Below are 9,737 nucleotides of genomic sequence, written 5' to 3' on the forward strand. Positions count from 1 at the left end.
TGTTTATACATATTGCGAAAAGAGAAAGAGAGGACATAGAGGCAAAGGCAAATTAAAAAAGGGAGAAAGAGGGGGACATGTGTATGTGAAGGCGAGGGAGCAGGCATTCATCTGATATTTAAATAGCGATGGATGAAGAAACATTCATATTGTTGCCACTACTGTTATTATTATTATGGCATTTTAGCACAGTAGCCTACTCGAGGCTATTTTGATTTCACCCAATAAAGGTCCTCGATGTGCAAAAATGATATTGTTGCCAGCAGGTAAGAAGGTGAAGATATAAAAAAAATCCTGTGAACCTTGAAAAGAGATGAGTGACTTCAGACAATCAGGTAGATAGAGAGAAGCGGGAATGTCTCCTGGTGCCTGTATGTTTTTAAAAGAAAGCTTCACTTCAAGGAAACGCATGGAACAAAACCAATATAAATTCCACTAGTCTGACAATATGTGAAAGAATCTAGTGCTTGAATAACCCTTTAGACCTGTCTTAGTGAATCAGTGCACAAAAGTTTGTACACACACAAACACACACATGTTCAACACGTTAAGCAGTTCAGACTGTGTACATTGTTGTATTGGGGAGGAGATGTATGACATGCAGTTTACAAGGAGTTGTAGGATTAAGGCATGGAGAGGACTTGGTTAACGTGATTTATTTTATACATTAAACTATGAAGCCCCAACATATAAGGTGGTAGGTAAGTGTGAATTTACTGTCCTGCTAGCTCCTTCTGAATGGGATTAAGGCTCAAAGCCTTTTTTGGGCAATAGCATGAACAGTTTTTCCAAAAATCATGAAATGTTTATGGCATTTTGACTTTTAGAAGGGGGAAGGGGGGAAGGCCATTACCCTATATCACTACGATTCATTTGTAGAGTGGCGTCAACTAGTGAATCAACCATATGCTAAATCACCAAAACAAAGTGCAATATTCTTAATTCCCAAAAGAAAAAATGCAAATAGCATTCCTCATCAATGAAATAAAACACATTAACTGTGTGACTGCTTTCTGGACAGTGAGGGGGAGGGTAGCTCCTGAACAAATCAACCCATATTATCCATACCAGGTACTTACAAGATCTATAAGATCTGTGAATTGCATTGCAGCTGCAGAAGTGGAGAAGTTGGGTTAGAGTGTTAAATGGGTTAGTGGCTTAATTGATTGAAGTAGGAGGGCCAAACGATGTAGCTTGTTTTGTGGATAGCTTAATTTGCTCAAGTGGGGAGGTGTGTGTCCATTATTTTGTGTAATGTGCCGCTAATCTTGAATTTCCCCTGGGGATCAATACAGTATCCATCCATCCATCCATCCATCCATCCATCCTTCCTTCCTTCCTTCCTTCCTCTCCCCTCTGGTGCCCACCATCGCCCCTCACTCAAAGCAGCCGCCATGGCTGTAGAGGCTGCCAATAACCAGAAGAACCGTAAGTCTTTTGCTTTCTCTCTCTCATTCCCTCTCACTCATTTCAGCTCAATTAAAATATGTTTTATTGTAAATCAATAAATCATATCATGCATCGCCATAGGTTAACATACCTTGGCAGAAATTGTAAATTGTGTATTGTTCTTTTTTAAGAAAGCACAAGTGATCAGGCAACTTTTATTTTTAATTACTTTTATTTTAATGGGATTAAAATAAAACTATAACCCTTTAACTGCCTGCTCAACTGTTTGGTAGAGCACACTTTAAGACACCATATCTTACCAAAAAATCCAACTGTTTTGAGTTTAAACATATGGAGCCATATCTACCACTTGAGTAGCCTACTGTTAAGCTCAGTACCTCTGTAATGTTGAAGGCCACACCTTCTCATCATACGCGATTTAAGAAATTAATTTACACGATTTCAGCCATATTTTGTGGAGTCATCTACCAAGTTTTCAAAAGTAAGACTTTTTTCTTCATGATTATGTTAAAATGAAGTGGAAAACACATGTATTAACTTATATTAAAAATATATACATATTTTCATGGTCAAATCATTTTTTGAAAACATGCTCAACCAAACGGTTGATTATGGTAAAAGCCAGGTCCGTATAGATAATACTAGAAAACATGACAAAGTTTATGAATTAATCATATTAACCATACTGTTTTCAAATGTATACTACTACTGTACTTAGCATATATGTTTAAGCATGCATACGCATTAAATATATCAAATACGCTTATTAGCTATGCTTTTTATTTATTATTTTTGATTTCTCCTCCATCTATCTACCCATGTCCTTGAATGCCTAGCCTTTCTGCCCCATAAACCATATATTTTCTGAAAGCTTAGACCCTCATCTAACATGACATGAGACATGTCCCACCCTCCTTATTAGTATGCTGCCCAAGCATAATACAAGTTTACTTAAGTGGTCTGCAGGTACAGGAATACGTTTATTTCTTGTTAACATGATTTCTCTTAAACTCTGGGACCAGGGCTACAAGATTTTTTGGGGAAAAACTGTTTTCTTTCAGTAAAACACTATAATCTCATGCCAAAGTCAGATAACTTTTACCATTAACAGGCACTTTAACCGTTTGGTAGAGGTTTATAGAAATTGAATGGGAGAGTCCTTTGAAAAAAATAATCACAGATTTTTCATACTACAGCCTAATAGAGCAAGATAAAAAAAAAAAAAAAACATTTTCATCACTTTTATCATGGTGTGCCAGTTAAAGGGATAAGGTATACAGAATAGTGTAAGCATCAAACAAAGCATAGCAATTAAAATAATGATCCCCATGCCTTTACTTCTTCATACTTTGTATTGCTAGCCTGGAAAATCCAGACCCTGGTAATCTAGAAAGATTAAGGGTCTGGCCACGAACAATGTAATGACCCAACTCGAGGGGCGGCACCAAGCATGCATTTGAAAATCTCACTGCACACAATTGGATAACACTAGACCAATGTTTACTCTGAATGATTCCGGACTTCGACGCAATTGGATAACACTACAACCAATGTTTACTGACCTCCAACGTTGCAGCGCTGTCCTCATCAGTTTAGCTCGCCTCTGGCCCGCATATATCAGATCCGCCGATTTGATTGGTTCCCAGGGATTCAAGAGGTAAAAGTAACGTGCATCATTGCTCATTGCCAGAGTGTCTCGCAGAGACAATTCCATTGTGCTCTCGCGAGAACTATGGATTTCCAGGGTATTGTATTGCCTCCATTAATATCAATGAAGGCTTGCAGTGCTATGTGATAGTTGTAGATGAGTACCTTTATTTCCCAGACGGTAGAGATGCCCATTCTTCTTGACAAAACGCCTTCAGGTCCCATAATTTCTTGCATTAGTGACTTGGCCTTGTGCTTCATTGTCATGTTTGAACGTCCCATGTGCAGCTTTTGAGGTGATGAGTGCAAACTGTCCTCCAATATTTTCTGATAACATACTGCATTCATTCATCTTGTCATCAATTTGAACTAACCCCCCCCCCCCCCCCCCCAAAACATCAGATATCCACCTCCATTCTTCACAGTAGAGATTGGTGCACTCCTCTCCAAACACAGCAATAAGTTCCATTTTGGTCTCATTACTCTAAACAGTCTGTGGTTGGGGTGAGAACAGTTTTTGATGATGCTGCACGCCTTACGCAAGCATCGCTTGCCCTGGATGGTCTTGATGGAGGGGAGTGAGGAACCGGTGACGCGTTGGGCAGTTTTCACCACCCTCTGCAGTACTTTCCTAACCTGACTCGCATCGCATTTGCTCTGCATGTCCATCTGGGAACTTTCCGTTGGAGAACTTTTGGGAAGGGGCGGAAATACTGGTTAGCTGATTGGATAAACCATCTGTCTATCACCACCTATGTTGGTTATCGACGGGCCAAATCAACCAATTAGATGAACAAAGTGTTCTTCTAATGCCTTCATTTAACATACAATTAAGTTAGGTAACGTAACTAACGTTAAGATTGTTTAACTTACCATTTGTATGTGACATGAACCTAATCAATTTTTATCGATTTTCGTAAAGCATTCTACACAGTAGACCACCTGATTTTATTATCCAAACTTCACTCTTTTAACCTATCGCCCTCAGTATTAGACATGATCTTTTCTTATTTAAATGATAGATCACAAGTTGTCAAAATTGACCATGCAATATCTCAGCCCTTGGGATGTGGTATGGGTGTCCCACAGGGAAGCATTCTGGGGCCTTTACTCTTTCTTCTATATATTAATGATCTCCCAGCTGTGTGTAAACACTCTAAATGCCTAATGTATGCTGATGATGCTGTGCTCTTTCTATCTGACCCCAACTCTGATATGATAAACTCCAAACTGTCATCTGACCTTCAATTTTTACATAAGTGGTTGAATGACAATCACTTAACCATTAATGTTATCCATCACCAGTCCTGTAATCTTTTCTAATCAAACTCTTGTCATCGCCAAATCATATAAGTATTTGGGAGTACTACTTGACTCACACCTTACATTAGAGGGAGAGCAGATAGCTAACAAACATTCAGAAAAAGTCCTGTTGGCAAATTTGAGGAAAAGTCGGTAATGTCAGTCGGTAAAATTTCACACAATTTGAGGGTGCTGAATTCAAATATTTTGTTTACCAAGCTCAATTTTGAGTTTTAAGCTTGCTAATTAGCATAATTAGCATAATTAACATACTTTTTGGTTTTGCCATCAGATATCGTAGGAATTGCAAAAAATAAGGCATTAATATACTCTTTATGTATCAGATATGTTGTAGGACAGGACAGGAATTACCCCAATGACCCTCAAGTAGCAAATGAAAATAAGCTAAAATTAAAATATAAATTGAAATAATAGCTAAAATTCAGTATGACGTTTAGAAGCAAAATAGATTCCTTGATAATAAATTGATAGAATAGTAGGTGACTGCTCATTTTTCTGTAGAAAGTACTTTGTCACTAACTATTATGAACAGTTTTCAGTCTTTACAGAGGATTTACACTGTATTTTTTTTTTACTGTAAAGGCGACTTGCCTAGTTAAAACATCTCACTGGTGCTCTTTATCATTCAAATTCCAGCAATGCAAAAAAATGGAAGAGTGTGCATGTTTGAGGGTTGCTGAAGAGTGCTATGGAGATTGCATTATTTGCAAAAAAATTAGACAAGATATCCTTTATAGTGCAACAAAAAGAAACATTCTCCAGTGCATCATTACTGCATATGATGCTGAAAGGGAAGTGGACCTAGGACAAATCCTCAGCTAACTGATTAATGTCCCTGTACTGTAGCTATTGCAGTTAGTGATGGTTATTTGTGAAGTGGAAATAAGTCTATCCTCACTCAAGTGCTGTCTAGCAATGAGGAATGTCCAGTAGTGATCACTGCAAAAACTGCTCATTCAACACTGATAATAGATGCTCAAGATCTCAAGATCTAGTTATGTCTTTAGGACACCCATCTGACTGCAGCACTTTTAAGAAGTATGCAGGAAAGTTTGTAAGAAACTTTTGTATTGTTATTTGGTATTTGTTATGTGGTAGCAAATGATGTTGACTATCAAAGAAATAGACCTAATGTACAGTAGGAATGCACACAGATATAGCAACAGATACGCTCAGGCCAATCCAAACTTTTCTCATCTGTTGTTCCTCGTTGGTGGAACACACTGCCAGTTCCTACAAGGGCAGGGTCATCCCTCTCCATTTTCAAAAAAACTCCTGAAGACCCAGCTCTTTAGAGAACATATCCTCTCATAGCACCACTTAAAACAAGTCTTGCTGATCCTAGCACTTACCACCCGAACTGACACTTGAACTGACACTCAACTGTTTAAAAACAGCACTCACTCATTCACTTATTCTTACTGTACTCTACCATTTTTAAATTGTCCTAAAATTGTTGAGAGAATTGCTTTAAAACTTGTTACCTAAAACTGTTACCATGTTGTTAGTCGCTTTGGTTAAAAATGCGTCAGCCAAATGTAATGTAATGTAATGTAATAATGGTGTAGGCCTATCTGATTAAGACCCAAAGAGTGGTTGAAACGTACTAATTAAATTACACTGGGAGCAAAGAAGACTATCTTTACTTTTTTCCCTTTGCAACTGTCAAAGAAATCCCATAAACACAGGAAGGACTAGGGTAGCCTACATCAGATGGCCTAAAGATTAGGCTCTTCTGCATAGCATTAAGTGATTTGCATGCAGTAATTTGAACACTGACCTTGATCTAGCCTACTTTGGCTATTTAAAGATAATTTATTGCCAAAACATCACAATATAAATGAGCTATAACAAACAATAAATGACTTAATCACACACAAACTACAAAAATAATAATTATGTAGGAAGTTTAGAAGTTTAAATTCCAGAATTGACCAAAAGTGCACCAAATTCAACACAAATGACTCAATACACTTGGAGGAGGCCTGTGTCCTTTCTTTTCCAGATATTTTAGGATTTGGATATCGTTTCAGTATCGAGTATCAATATATTTATGGCAGGTATTGTATCGAGGTCATAATTTTGGTATTGTGACAACATTGTGACAACATGTATTTAGAGAACACTTTTATTTGGTTTTAGTGATTACTTTTGAAATCAACCCAATTTAGGGAAAAATAAGCAAAAATAATCGCTATTTTATGTTAAAATGCTGATTATGCGGCTTAGAACTCAGAATTGAGCTTGGTAAACAAAATATTCAGGATCAGCACCCTCAAATTAGGTAAGAAGGGTGGTTTACCGTCAAATTTGCCGTCAGAAGTTCTCTTCTGTGAAGCTGCTCTCCCTCTACATACCGTGAACACACTTCCAAGCTAACTAAAAAGTTAAAGGAACCGTATGTAGGATTTTGGCCAAACCTGGTACTACAATCACTTTCAAAATACTGTAGAGCGGTGTACACCGCAGATGTGGTAACTAGAGCAGAGCTGGCAACCCAGATGCCGAAACACTACTGACTTTGTGATTACTAGATAGGTGGAGGGTGGCGGATCAGGCTAAAACACAAATATGTAAACATCAACATCAGTTGAGGGCTGCAACTTCACTTTTTTAAATGACGATATCCTGGCCGGACTATTGTTGTCAGTGATATAAGTATTTGAAATTAGCATGATTTCCTAATGTCTAGTGATAAATCAGGGCCATTTTATGATTAATTGAATTACATTTCTTACATACGGTTCCTTTAAATCAGAAACTATATGTATACAAAAAGATCAGATCATACCTATCCTTTACTGTCTCTTTACTGTCTGCAAGCGATTATATTCTCAACCATCTCATACTGTCTACCAATATGGTCCCTCACCACAAAGGAAGTTACTGAACCCATCGCACAGTTATATTACCGAGCTTTGAAAATCCACAGTAATCTTCCCAAATGGACACACCACTGCACTGCGCTCACTCAATCACATGCTCTGTCTTTTCAAAATGTTATCTACAGTCATGCTATTTCTTTTTATTTTCAACTCCCAACACAGCGCTTCACGAACACTCATCTCTCTCTTATCAACACATAACATGCCTCAAGTGCGTGTCACTAGGTCAGTTTCCATGGCCCTCCACCAAGTGCCCTCATACAACAATGGCTTTGGCCAGAGGTCCTTCTGCTACTGCTACCAGAGTCTGGAACGGCATTCCTCAACACATCAGAGAATTACAATCCAGCACACAATTAAAAAAAAACTATAAACTGCTACTCCTCAATACATACACTTGCAAACGCTGACCTCTATCTATCACTGTCTGTGCTAAGTCTGATGTCTATATCTTGCTTTGTGTTGTATGTAAATATGATGTGTGATGTGCCCTGTCCCTGTTACTTGTTATTTGTGCTGCAGAACAGGAACCTGCTGGAAATCAGTTTTAGGCCCGTTTTAAACTGTAACTTTGTTACTTTTAATACTTTCCTGTATAATAAATATGAAATTAAATTAAATGAAATCAACGGCAATTCCCATCAAGTTTTTACGGTAGGCCCTATACTTCTGAAGAAAGTATATTCCTCCATTATGAACTGTAATCGGCTGTGGAGGATGTCTGTGTCGTTCATTCCTTCCAGCTGCATGGCTGAGACTCATAGCTTCACAGCTTACCCGGGAATACTTTCTAATTTGAATAAAACTTGCGCGATAGCTATGCTCATCTCATCTGTGGATGCCGTCATGTTGGTTCATTGCGTCACACCTAAACCCGCCTCAAAACCAACGCTGATTGGCTGTTCGTTTGGTGAACTGTTCCAAATTTTCTCTATGGGAAAGTTGCCAGACTGATCTGCGAGTGAAAACCTGAAGCTCGCGAGATCAGGATGGTCTCACGAGGCTAGTACTTTCCGGTCGGAAGCAGAGTAGTTGCCATACCATACTGTGACACAGTTGGTGAGGATGCTCTCGATGGTGCAGCGGTAGAAGTTCTGATATACTGAAAACACTACTATACCTTTGTATATCTTTGTTCTGATTTATACAGCACTACCTTTTCTCACAAATATTTTTACCCAGCAAAGTCAGTGCAGCCTAGGGTGGAATATGCAGAAGTTTCACAAGAGCTATCGATACGAAACTCATTGACTTTATATACACAGGCACAACTTTATATACACAGGCACAAGTACAATCAAGCATATCACAGGTGTCGAAACTTACCCGTAATAGCCAATTAAACCAGGGTGTGTATCAGGCCAAACATTTAGGGTAAACTTTTGATCAGAGTAGACAGCCAACTCCCATCTCTTTGTTTAATTGTCTCTCCCCATTCTTTCCCTTGAGAGTTTTTTCCTTCTTTAATTATCTTGGTATTGCGCTCCTACATTCTCTCTTCTCTCTCTTTCTCACACACACACACACACACACACTCTGACTCTTAGACACTCCAACTTTCTCTCTGTCCAGGTCACATGGAAGAAATTATTTTTCTTCCACCTTCTCTATGACATTGCAGCATATGATCATATCTGTAATCTGCCTTGTTGTAATCCTGCAGAAACCCCCTTCATCCCTGGGATGATGAATACGGTCCCCCCTTTGGCAATCAGCCCACGCTTCCTTCAGTGGGCGGAGTCAGACTGCCCCCCTCCAGCCAGACCATCTTGCCCCAGGCAGTGTTGGGCAAGCATTACTTTCCAAGCTACCCTGTATTGGTTGAAACACGCACCAATATCACATCCCAATGGAGCAGTATCAGACTCATATTCTAGACTAGAATTGAGTATGACAATGTCATGCTAGGGATAGGCCAACTTTTTGGGATATTAGCTTATTTGCTGTCTACCTCAGAGTTAGATAAGAGGATTTAATAACCCGGTTCGAAACTGTTAGCCTAGCTTAGTATAATTAAAATTGGGTTGTTCCAGGTAGCCTAGGCCTATAGCTCCCTTTTAGCTATTCTATCTATCTATCCTATTCTATATCTATATTCTATTCTAGCTATCCTTTTAGCCTCATTCCACCCCTGTCCCCTCTGTCTATTTGTGTTTTTCTTTCGTTCAGCCCGGTGTGGCTGTGACTCAGGTTGGCGCCAGCCCTATTGGCCAGCTGCAATGAGCCAATACGATTGTTGCCTGGAGCAGGGGGGTGAGAGATTCTTCTGTATAGGCCTACTGTCAATGGCCTTGATTGACTGGAGTCTGATTAATCTTGCCAGCTGCATTATTAGTTTGAAAGGAAAAGCTGGTTGGAAGATGTCTCTGTGTGTGTTCCTCCTGATATATGACCTGGCCCTCAGAGGAGGCGTGGGTTGGAGGTTCACTAAAACTGATTGGCTAATTGACTTAAGGCGGTTATCCAGTGATT

Source organism: Alosa pseudoharengus, unplaced genomic scaffold, assembly GCF_046254945.1.
Source record: "Alosa pseudoharengus isolate Yale_2024_CS ecotype anadromous, Long Island Sound unplaced genomic scaffold, YU_APseudo_1.1 YU_APseudo_1.1_scf_4, whole genome shotgun sequence".
Lineage (NCBI taxonomy): Eukaryota > Metazoa > Chordata > Actinopteri > Clupeiformes > Clupeidae > Alosa > Alosa pseudoharengus.